We start from the raw sequence: 13,302 nt of genomic DNA on the forward strand, positions 1-13,302 counted from the left end.
CTATTGTTTGCCCAGATGCATTGTTAACCCTTCGTGTGTGTTCAATCCCTCGGGGTACCTAGTTTGCAGATCGATGATGTACCGGGACTCCAGTCTCCTTAACATCAACAGTCTGTCCCCTCCTCTAGGGTGTGCTGGGACATGATCTAGGACAAAAAAACTTAGGAGGTTTCTGTCACTTTTGTGTTCCGTTTGAAACTGGATATCTTAACAAAATGGAGGGAAAGAGGAGGGGGGCTTTTTAAAGAGGTCCAAGGTCCGTGCCCACCTGGGACATGTTCAACAAAGCGACGTGGAGCTGTTCCTCTGGAAGCCATGTAGTTGAAAGAGCCCCTTCGCGGTTGCCCGTTGGACATTGCAGCGCCGGTCCAACGAGGAGTAGGTCCAGATGATGAAGCATGACACCTAGCTTGCTGGGTGTGTGAGGACCCTAGTTCCCCCAAACCGGGCTATTGGATATGTCATATCACAGTTTTTTATGGCCCTGGTATGCTCTAGGACTCTCTTTTTAGTTTCGTGAATGGTACTCCCAATGTATTGGAGTCCACATGGACAGATCAGGCAGTATACTGTGTACGATGTGCTACATGTGAGAAATGTTCTGATCTTTTTTGGTTTGTCCATTCCTGGGACTTTGTAGGTTAAAACCTTCTTGCTTCCCTGACACCTGGCAGTTATACAAACCCTTGAAGATCTGCGAAGGGAGAACAGTGAGGCTGTAGTATCACAGGAGAACTCAGGGATGATGGGGGTGGAACAACAAAATGTGGAAACAACATTCAAACCAGTATCGACCTTTCAACCACAAATGCCCGTGGATATTATTGATACGTTTGCAGATGCAATTACTAAGGAACTTATGACCATGAGGTGCAAGAAACGGGGAAGACCCAAGAAACTGAACTTAACGGTTGCACAAAAACAAGCAGTTGACGGGCTAAAAAATGACAACACGATTGTATGCAAGCCCTCGGATAAGGGCGGAAACGTTGTGCTGCAGACCTATGATGCGTACAACCAGGAAGCCCTGAGATAGTTATCTGACGAGTCCTTTTATGAAAAGACAAATTAAAGTGTGTATCAAATAAGCATTAACAATTGCCATGTCATGTTGAAAACCTGGTACGAAAAAGGGATGATAATAACAGAGGAATATTTGTTTTTAAGAACTTTGAATCCTATCACACCCTGTTTTTATCATTTACCTAAGGTCCACAAAGACGCAATGTTACCACCGGGGAGACCGATTGTTTCCTCTCAATCAGCCTTCTAGAACATATTTCCATCTATATTGACTCTTTCCTGTCTGACTTTGTAGTATCCTTGAAATCATACGTAAAGGATACAAGGGACTTTCTTCAGACAATTGAATCCACACATTGGCGGGAGGATGACTTGATGAGTGTTATGGACATAACCAGTCTATATACCTGTATTGCACACACTGATTGAATGAATGCAGTGAGGTATTTTCTACAGAACAGGCCTATGAAATTTACCAGACACAATGAGATGGTCTTGGAGTTTCTTGAAGTTAGCCTGAATAATAAAAAATTTCTGTACCAAGGGCAATATTATCGGCAAACCTCTGGGACCGCGATGGGCACCTGCTTCGCCCCAGCTATGCAAATTTATTCGTACGCTGGTGGGAGGAGCAAGTGTCCTGGGCGGAGCCCAACAGTAACTGGACTCAAAATATAGTTACATGGCATCGATACATTGATGATCTCTTTGTTATTTGGAGGGGATCAAGAGAGACAGCTGAGGTATATGTTGAGAGACTTAATACCAACAATGTAAATTTGAAGTTCAGTGCAGACATTAGTTCCTCTATGGTGCACTTTTTAGATCTGGAGGTACATATTGAAGATGGAAATGTAATCACCAAACTTTTCCGCAAGCCCACAGCGGGCAATTCTATATTGCACGCGCGAAGCAGTCACCCACCCAAATTAATCAAAAGTATACCCTTTGGGGAACTTTTACGTATCAAAAGAAATGACACCAGAGATAGGGATTTTGTGAGACATGCGAGTGAGTGCATGGACAGATTCAGAGCAAGTGAGTACGATGAACTGACGCTACAAAGTGCCCTCAAGAGAGTGAATGGTATCCCTAGAGAACAACTGTTCAAGGGAAAAACGAATAAAGAGTGAGAGACCAATACATTTCGAATGATTACCACCTTTTCAGAGGAGTCAGGGGAGTTGAGAAAGATTTTCAGAAAAAACTGGAACCTGTTAAAACTGGATCCGGTGATAGGCATGGATGTTCCACCCCAACCCTTACTCACCTTTAGAAGAGCGAGATCTCTAAAGGACAGTCTCACCAACAGTTATCAGGGCGCTCGACTGCCCAACCCATTGGCTAATAGGTTGCAGGGGTTCTTTCCCTGTGGAAAATGCAAGGCGTGTCAGGGAAGCAAGAAGGTTTTAACCTACAAAGTCCCAGGGATGGACAAACCAAAAAAGATCAGAACATTTCTCACATGTAGCACATCGCACACAGTATACTGCCTGATCTGTCCATGTGGACTCCAATACATTGGGAGTAACATTCACAAAACTAAAAAGAGAGTCCTAGAGCATACCAGGGCCATAAAAAACTGTGATATGACATATCCAGTAGCCCGCCATTTTCAAATGGAACACAAAAGTGACAGAAACCTCCTAAGTTTTTTTGTCCTAGATCATGTCCCAGCACACCCTAGAGGAGGGGACAGACTGTTGATGTTAAGGAGACTGGAGTCCCGGTACATCATCGATCTGCAAACCAGGTACCCCGAGGGATTGAACACACACGAAGGGTTAACAATGCATCTGGGCAAACAATAGGAAAGGGGGTACATGGGGTTCTGTGGAAAGAGACAGGAAAATAGATGAAAAGAATGTGCATTAACTAAGTATAAATTATGTGCTGTGAATGTTATTATTGAACTATGGAACTGAGCAATGGTTTATTAGAAAGTATCCATACAGGATTGTATTGAATATTTATACCTTACATAATGAGAGAGACTATGCCCATCCAGGGCGTTATGAGAGTTTGGAACAGTGCCATAAATGCAGTAGTGGTATCTTCCATGTCGATCTGACAAAGCATGATGTGCTAACCCGATATAAGTGGGGAGTGTGTAAAAACATTATTTGTAATAAGATAGACACATGTTAACATGGCGCCCATGAAAAAAACGTAGTCCTCTCTCTATGTTGTATGTCGGCCGAATTGTGATGTAAATAAAAATGGCAGTTTCAGGCGCGAATTTGTACCATCGAAGAAGGCAAAACGCCGAAACGCGACTGGTAACTGGTAACTGTGAGTTCGCAATAAATCTTTGAACTCGCCCTCTTGAGTGCTTTCCTTACTTCGGAAAACGATTCGAGAGGGAGCGTGAATATATCTATATATATATATATATATGTATATTGCAAAGACAGCTCCACGCCTTTTGGAGCACCAGGTTCCTTGTTCATGAGTGGACAAGGAGCCTAGCACCAGATGCACAACCAATAGTTTTGCGGTTCCCAATAGGGTCGCAAATTGCGAGGCTCATGAATATTAATGAGCCACTCTCAATTTGTGACACCATTGAGAATGGCAGGCCCTCCCAGGTATGGTGGCCTGCTGGGACTTTTAAATAAAGGAGTTTATTTTTGGAATGCAGACAATTTTTCTTAAAGGAACACGGGATGCATTTATTTTTTTGAAATTAAACATTTTCATTTCATTTTTTAAGGGCAGGTAGTGGTCCCTGGGACCACTGCCTGTTCTTAAAAAATAGTTACAGAGCATGTCACAAAGGGGTCCCCTGGAGAACCCTTTCCTTTTGCGACTCCATTACGACCCTCTTGAAGAAGGTGGTCATTTGCGAGTCTTTTGTAACATTGATACATAGCTTTGCAGTCGCTATTACGAAGGGAATGCCCCTTCCTTACAGCGAGTCGCAAAACCTATTTAGTGAGTTGCAAATAAATTGTGACATGCTAAATAGGCTTTGTAAATGTCCCATGAGGTTTTTGCATGCACAAACGTCACGCAAACATGTTTGTGCATGCAAAAAAGGGTCATACATCTGGCCCCTAGTGCTCCAAATTGCGTAGGGGTCCAGCGGGGCTGACAAAAAAACATGCTTTCTGGATAAAGAAAAAGGCCCTGATTACAGCTTTGGTGCAGATGTGCCAGCTCACTGCCACTACAACTGCACAAAAACCACGCATTGACCATCCACCTGATAATGAGTGTAACTTGTGGGGGTGGATGGTCTTTTTGCTGTTCCCACAGCAGTGCCAGAAAAAAGACACTGCAATGGGAATGGCAAAAATGGTCCAGCAAGGCATGGTCTGTAAAGTTCATGCCCTGCTGGAACTTGGGGTGTAAGCAGACAGACAGGGGGGCCCATGTTGTGCCCCCCCCGAATGCCTCCATATTGCAGTGGAGGCATGGCGGCCCTATATGGCCTCCTTTGTTTTCCCACCACCAGCCTTTTTCATGGTGTGCTCACTGCCAGAATGCACCAGTCCCACTCTGCATATTGTATTGGCCTTCCACTGTGCCAGCATAAGGGAGCTGAGGTTCCCTGGCACCGGTGGTGGTCCATCATTGGTGCGATGGTGAAAGTAATACTCCTGCAGATGGTGGACTGACAATGCTGCACCACCGTGAGTGTAGCTGGCGGAAGACCTCCACACTCGTAATCAGGCCCTTAGCTCTCTGTCTATTATGCTGTCATTTGATGTCATTCTGTTCAGTTTTTTTGAATCATTGTCTAATTTTCCTTATGGCAGTTGCATGTGAAAAAAACATTTTGGGGCCCCTTTTTCTCAGTGCCTGCTTAATGATCAACCCCCATGTAGGGGCTGAGGTAGTTGAACCTTTTTCCCCTCTTAAACACTTTTCAAATGGCGCCAGTTATTAGTGAAACAAGAAACATTATTTTTAGCAAGATACCTCGAGAATGTGAAGCTTCCACCATGTGTTGGTCTACTGGGTGGGTGATACTAGTGTCTCCAAAGCCAAGCCACTTGAGTCTGTGAAGTTGCACCCGGTGGTAGTCTACCAGGCAGGATGTAGTAGTGTCTCCTTTCAGTCTATGAAGCTTGCGCCCAGTAGTGGCGATTATGGTAGTTAGTACTAGCGCATGTACAGTCCGACCCTTCTGTAAGTCTTTTACCTGGTGCTGGTGTACTGGCCAGGCAGTACTAGAGTCTATGCAGCTCAACCTTTTGAGTGTTTAAAGCTTTCACCTGCAGCCGAGCTCCTTAACTTCATAAACGTAGCTGGCAGTGTACCAGGCAGTTGATACAACTACTCCCAAATCAGGCTCCCTCAGGCTGTGAAGCTTGTACACAGTAATCATGTACCTGATTCTCAGTACCAGACACTCTGCAGCCATGCCCCTTTTGCGATTAAGTTTGCGCCCTTTAGTGTTTCATTAGATAGATGGTTCTAACCTATCTGCACCTGAGACCCCAGCATCTGTGAAGCTTGCACCCAGTGGGAGTGTACCAGGCAGGAGGTACTAGCATCTCTAAAGCCAGGCCCCTTGAATCTTTGAAGCTTCCACATGGGTGGTACTTTCACCTGTATTGCTGGGAACCTTAAGTCTTTGAAACTTGCACCTGATAATTGTGTAACTTTACCCTCCGAAACCTTGAGTCAATGATGCTTCCATCTTCTGGTGATATAACGAGCATGCCGTACTAGCCTCCCCACCCCCATAGTTGGGACCTTGAGTGTACAAAGTTTGCACCTGGTAGTGGTGTACTGTAAGAAATAGGGTTACTGGTTGATGGGGTTGAACAACTCAAGCAGCAACCACAACCCTTGTCAGAGTGAAGTAACAAACACACCCCAAAAAAGCCTGTGCTTAACCCTCTGTTAGCTTGGCACAAAAGCAATCAGGCTTAGCTTAGAGACAGTCTGTAAAGTATTTATGCAACATTTCAAACAGTAATGTAGTAAAGCACAGAACAAAAAAAATCATACACCACCTTACAAAAATAGAGTCCATAAATAAGACCCAAATGACAACAATCCAATCAGTAGAACCGGAGTTATGACATTTTAAAGATTTAAGTAAAAATGGTGCAAAAAGTGCAAAGCACCAACTGCAGTAATCTGGTTGACCTGGACCAGGACAAAGTTACTAGTTCAAGGCCGACTGAAATGGAGCACGGGTAGACTGTTATAGAGTCCCACGTCAAGGATGCATCCTGCAGTAGTGATTTCTAGGAGCTGTAGAGCTGCAATTCAAGGTCCTGCACAGTCTTCAAGGATGTCGTTGACGAGGGTGGGAGCTTGTGATATGAAGCTCTGCGTCATGATGTGTTGCACACTGGCTGATTCTGAAAAAAAAAAATATCTTTCAACGAAGAGTCCTCCATCATCATTGGGGAGGCCATCAACAAGGGATTTGCAATGTAAAGGCTTGCATTAAGGGTGCATATTGCAGTGGCGATTCCTGGAAGACAGCAGGTGGTGATGCAAGGTTCTGCACTGGAGATTAACCATGCAGCAATCTAGATGCAGAGTTTTGTGAGCTGATATATCATGCAGCAACTCTGATGCAGGGTTTCTAGTCAGTGATGTATCATGCAACAGCTCTGATGCATCGGTTCTGCTGGGACCACAGCTGGAAAAAGAACAGTTGATGGACGGACTGCTGGACAAACCAAACATTCACCCAAAGTCGCAGGTCTGGGTTAAATCTATTACTTTTTTGCCAGCCTTATGCAAATGAGTATTGACTTTGAAGTGTGTTTGTGCAAGTTTGACAAACATTATCTTCCAAAGTAGAGCATGATATTTGAGCATTACCATTTCGGTAAGAGAGTTCAGAAACTCCAGGAGTCAGTTGAAACATATGGTATAGATCTGCGTACATCTAGGGCAACTTGCAAGTTTGCAGGTGCCCTTGAAGAGTGAATACATTTATGCTTGAATTCAGTATTGAGAAGATCAAAGACGAGCTTTGGCAGAAAGCTCTTAGCGGTGGCCAAATGCATTGAGCACTCCCTAGCATGTGTGGAAGTCATAAGAAATGATAATGTCACAGTGGTAGGTGAGAAAGTGCAGTCTGTAGACGAAGCAGTTAATACATGCTTTGAGGGTCCTTCTGCAACGTATGTGCAGAAAATGTGCAAGCAGTTCACATCTTGCCAACAAGACTTACCCAGCAAATTCTGTTGAGTGTGGCAGTTGCAGAAAGAAGGGCCACAATGCTAAATAATACAAGACCGAACAAAAAACTAAGCGAGTGAAGGAAGTGAACTTGGAGGATGACGAAAGCAATTGTGATTATGATGATTGGCATTGCAGGGAGGTAGTTATCCAGGTAGAACAAAACAAGGGTAAGGCCCCATTGAAACTGACCTAATCAATGGTGAGTCTATTCAGTTGCTTTTTTTTTTATTCCAGGACCAAGATTTCATTAGTTGTAAAAGACTTTTACTGGGCAAAGTTAGAGGGCACATTTACACTTTTTAAGCTGGATATCAGACTTTTGACTTAAAGTGACCCACCCATAAAGCAATTAGAGGATTTCTTGGGTGAGTTTGATAATAAAGGTCACTTAGCTGCCGGGAAAATGTATGTCTCATGCAAAGTGGGCAGTATATTAAGCTGGTCCCATCAGAAAGATCTCAATGTTCTGCTTGACTCTAACAATGGGCCCGATTCACTGAACTAACTTAAGCCAAAATCCTAAACTTACTACCATTGTGGTAGTCACACTTACTCATTTTGGTATTTACAGAAGTTTGGACTCCTAACTTTAGGACTCCTAAATGCCTTCTGTGAATACCGAAAGTCTTAAAGTTAGGATTTTTCTCAGTTTAGGAGCAGTAAAGTTAGGACTCCTAACTTTAGGACTCCTAAACTGAGAAAAATCCTAACTTTAAGACTTTCTGTATTCACTGAAGGCATTTAGGAATCCTAAAGTTAGGAGTCCTAACTTTACTACTCCTAAACTGCAAACAATCCTAACTTTAAGACTTTCGGTATTCACAGAAAGCATTTAGGTGTTCTTAAGTTAGGAGTTCTAACTTTACTACTCCTAAACTGAGAAAGATCCTAACTTTGAGACTTTCGTTTTCACAGAAGTCATTTAGGAGTCCTAAAGTTAGGACTCCTAACTTCTGTGATTAACGAAATGAGTAAGTGCCTTCTGTGAATACCAAAATGAGTAAGTGCCTTCTGTGAATAACAAAATGGTAGTAAGTTTATGATTTTGTCTTAAGTTAGTTCTGTTAATCGTGCCCTTCGAGCCTAGCTTTATCCTAAAAGATATGATGCCACACAAAGAGGTGACGCTTATTAGGAGCCATATTGAGGGGAGCATGTGGTTGATGTGTGCAACCTGAGTAAAGAAGGGATGCAGGTGGTAGAAAGTTTGCGGAAGGAAGTCTTCAGTGACAAATTGGGGTATCTTTCTGATTATACTCATGCGATTGTGCGCTTAAAGCCAACGCCACACCCGTAACATGCAAAATGAGAGGAGTGCTGTTGGCTCTGTAGGAGCCCAAAATCAGAAAGTAATGAAAAATAACATTATTTTTGTGTTAGACATGCCACCTCAATAACTAAGGTGAAGGTGGGGGATACAGTGAAGATAAATATCCTCAAAAAGGTGGCATCACAAAGTACTCCTCACCGTACAAGGTTGTCAAGTTGTTTCTCAATACAGTAAAACTGGATAACAACCGCATTTTGAATCTAAGCAGGGTCGCTTTCATTGGCCCTGTTTCCTCTAGTCACCGAATTTCTGAAAGGGAGAATATGCATTGCCTGTATCTAAGGGAAAGTAAAAGATGGTGGTCCATCCTAGTTTTATGAAGGATTATGTTATGGTATGTATGATATATAACTTTTCTGTATATATTCCTTTTCTCTCTATGTTCAGAATTGGGGTTAAAATGTGTGGCCTCTTAGTGTCCCTGCTGTATAAGAAACTCTACGTACCAGCCTTAGTTTGTAGAGACTCAGAAGGTAGAATGTGAAAGCCTGCTCTGTGAAGGTTGCTAGGGTTATAATGTCAGTGAGTGTGTTATCAGTTGGCAGCCTTCAAGGGTGGGACGTCTCTCTGTGCCCCTCTGTATTAAATAAACTATTGTAGTACATCTACTGATGTCTTTAGTCGTGCTTCTCTTCACACCCCGCATCAAAAGGTTAGCCTGAATCTGGTAGCATTGGAAATACAGTCCTGAAGTCTGGGCATACCCTTCCCACTTAGGGCGACCATAGCAACACAAAAGGGTGATGGACGGAATGCTGGACATTGTCAAATATTCACCACCGTCACAGATCTGGGTTAAATCCATCATTTTTCTGCTCACTATGCCACCCCAGTTTGGACCCAGATTTATGCAAATCAGTCTTGACCCTGTTCCCCATGGGAACAGTCCAGCCTGAAATTCCAGGCCAGGTCCTCCCTGGACCAGAATAGATTTTTTAGTGAACTTCCTGTATGAATGTTACAACATGGGTTTTAAACAGGACATAACATTATCAGTGCAGTGCCTGTACATCTTAAAGTAACATAGCATTTAAAAATTGTTTTAAATACATTCATAAATCAATACCAAACCATTTTTAAAATAAGAAGCCAGACAAGTAGGATTCATTTCCAGCATCAATCCCATGTAAAATACATCACTAGATTTCTCAGACTTCATCTCAACAGATAGCAGCATCACTGCATTTAAAAGGCTTCATATGTACTGCATTTTAACACCTCATCTGCCTTCATAGGCTTGTCCATCAGGGCATTATTCACCAGGGCAATCCCAGCCAAGGGCCACTTAAACACAGCATAGCCTGTTTGGATTTTGTTTAGACCTGAATGTCTTGTGGCTAGAACCACTGCTACAATGATAAGGCAACCATCACCATGTGTTTTTCAAACACATCTATAAACACCTTTCTCGTTTCTTATACTTTGTAGTCCTGATGACATGATCTGTACTTGCACACATAACTCCTCCAAAGTCCACCACTCTTTCTCTTTACTTCTGTTCAGTACTACACTAATCATATTGCCGTCACCTTTCCCATCAGACATGCCACTCCTCCACATGAAGAGTAACAGAAAGTAACCTTCTGCTCCTTCATGAAAATCCATCTAGCAGGAATCCAAGAAGAAGTAATCAGCCTACTCAGACACTTCCAACAGCAACAAACATTAAAACCCTTCTCAACATCTACAATCTCACTCTAAAGAAACACAAAGGTTGCTATTTTCCTCAGAAAATGTGAGCCTCCATGCCTAAGTGTTACACAAAGACTGGAGCACCATCATTCAGCCACAACAAGATCACAATCAGCTGAGCAATTAACAGAAGCAAGGCACTCTTTAAGGCTGTCAAAAAGTGTGGCTTATACACCAAGTGTCTGCATGGAGAATCTCTCATACTCTTCCCTACTTAGTAAATTTCTTGCTTATCAATTGACCCTTCCAAGATTTCCTCAAGACCCTTCTGTTGAAACCTGTTTCAGCTGGCCATGACAGCCTCTGTCCTATAATCCTCCTACCATTTGTTGAAAAAATCCTCACAAAGGCACATCAGCAAGAATAACTTACATTAAGACTATTAAAAGGGGTTGAGATGACACTGCAGTATTGAAACAGCCACGCTCTAAGGAGTCAACAACACCCTCTTCCTCAACGACAAAAAATACTCTTGCCGCTTGGTCCTTATAGATCGTTTCCCATTGTTTTGGCTATTGAGCCACACCCTAAAAACCCAAATGGGCTCCACTGGTGCAATTCTACAGTGGTGCACATCATACCTCACCAACCATTAGATTGTTCAGATAGGAACTACCAGATCCTGGATTCTCTCTGTCACCTGCGGTGTGCAGGGGTCAATCCAGGTAACTCCAATTTTTAAACTTTATATGGAACTTTGGGTTTTCATCATTGCATACAGCAACATCAGGATTCAGCAGTATGGTGAATGGCACCCGAACTCCATCTTGCAATCTCCTGAACCAACCATATACAGAGATTCAACGTCTGTCTCAAATGCTTCTAAACCTGGATGCCAGCAAACTATCTCATACTAAACCCCACAAAGTTGGAATTGCACCAGTTTGGCAACAGTGCCAAACATTGTCTGGTTCAGCAATGGTTCAACAACTTAAAACAGGCTTCACTCTCCAACTGCACATCAGGCTATAACAATTAGATGTACCCTCGACTGTTGCCTCTCACTCGAAGAAAACATTATCAAGAAAACTGATACAGCCTGGTTCCAACTTTTTCTGAAAATATTTCTCTGAGGAGAAGTCATCAGAAAACAGTTCAAGTTCACCAATCTAGATGTAGGCAACACCCTTCCCACTAGCACAAATACACCACCCTTTCTGGAAAAAACATCCTTTATTTAGCAGCATGGCTCATCTAGAAGGTGAAGAAATCTGACCACATGACGTAGTAAAGCCTCTGTTAGAACTGGGGGTCTCTAGTTGGCTGAGTCAGTGATCTTAGTCCAAATAGGGACCTTTGCTTCTAGTCAGGTAAAGGAGTGACCCTCTTTGATAACCCCTGCTCACCTCCTGGTATCTTGGCACCAGCAGCCAGGCTTATCTTTAAGGCAATGTGTAAAGTATTTGCAACCACAATCCCAGTGACACACTGATAACAGCACAAATGGACCCTACACTGATGTATGAAAATAGTGGGATCTTTATCAAGAAGAAAATAAAGGTAAGACCAAACAATAAAAATCCAACATATGTGTATTTGTGATATTTCACTTTGCAGGTTATTAGACCAACACACACTTGTAGGTTCTTGTGACATTAATGAGCAGTTCACAATGTTCAAATGCAGTCCTAATGTAATGTTATGCAGTTTGTAATGCAGTTTGTATCATCCGACTAATGCAGTTGGTAATGCTAGAATAATGCAATCCTCAATGCACATAATCGGGCAATTCGTAATGAAAGAATAATGCAATCCTCAATGTACGTAATCAGGCAGTTGGTAATGCAAGTATAACACACTCCATAATGCAAGTAATAAGGCAGTTCGTAATGCGAGAATAATTCAATCCTCAATGCACATTCTCAGGCAGTTCGTCATGCAGGAATACTACAATCCTCAATGCAAAAACTACGACAGTTCGTAATTCAAGTATAATGCACTACTTAATGCAAATAATAAGGCAGTTCGTAATGCAAGAACAATTCAACCCTCCATGCACGTAATAAAGCAGTTTGTCAATCAAGAATAGTTCAATCCTCAATGCAAGTAATCAGGCAGGTCGTAATGCAGGAATAATACAATCCCTAAGTAAAGTAATAAGGCAGTTCGTAATGCAAGAAAAATACCAGGCCAATCGACATGATTAGCGCGGGCGCGGGTTTGGCCCCAACCACAAGCAACATTCCTGAACTTTCGAGGGCGGCCCTGGTACTGCCAGGCAGGTCTGGGCAGCTCAAGGACTCAGTGCGTCTAACGCAATGAAGCGGGAGAGAGACGGGAACACTCCGGTACTCCTCCTGCTCCTCCACAGGCCACACACGCTTGCGGCTCCCGACCGGAGTCCAAGCCTTACCTAGGGGATGCACTTCCTCTCTCTCTCTCTCTCTCTCTCCCGGTTCGTCAGACGTCCTGCTGGGCGCTTCCGATATTGACGTAGCTCCGATGCAGGTGACGCTGTAGCCAGACAAGTTACAGCACTGCCTTCTATGTTACTGACTATCTTGGGCAGATTAATCTTGCGAACAATGATCACAACTACCTCACAACTTCCTTAGCTTGACAAAATGCTTCAGCACATTGCGGCTCAGGCTAGCGGCGGCGATCTTGATCCGCAGCCTTTGTTACTATGACGGTCCGGGCCACACATTGCTACACAGCAGCGTGGATGATGATTTATGCTGCGAGGGCACTGCAGTCAAGTGGCACTTTCCAACCAGCACCACTGACTCCCACCGCATTCTCAGGCTGCACATGCACATGCACAAAGCGTCGCTGAAACTCGGATGGGTTTCGGGTCACACAGTCCCGGACAATGCTTACGAAGGTCTCAGGCTGCAAAAAGCATGCACACACAATGCCACTGAGACACACTTGGAAACTTTGATGTTCATGAGATTCCACATCAGGGAACCAGCTCTCCTCGGGCCCTTGGGGACCAGTTACTTCGGGCACAGCATACAGCGAAATTCCTTTCAAGTAGGGGGACACAGCACACAGCAAAGTCCTTTAGCCTCGCCTTAGTTAAAGCATCAAACTGCAGGCCAGCCCCAAAACACACAGCAAGGGTGAGTCCTTTTTGTCAGTCTCTTCAGCTGTTC

Source organism: Lissotriton helveticus, chromosome 7, assembly GCF_964261635.1.
Source record: "Lissotriton helveticus chromosome 7, aLisHel1.1, whole genome shotgun sequence".
In the NCBI taxonomy this organism is placed as follows: domain Eukaryota; kingdom Metazoa; phylum Chordata; class Amphibia; order Caudata; family Salamandridae; genus Lissotriton; species Lissotriton helveticus.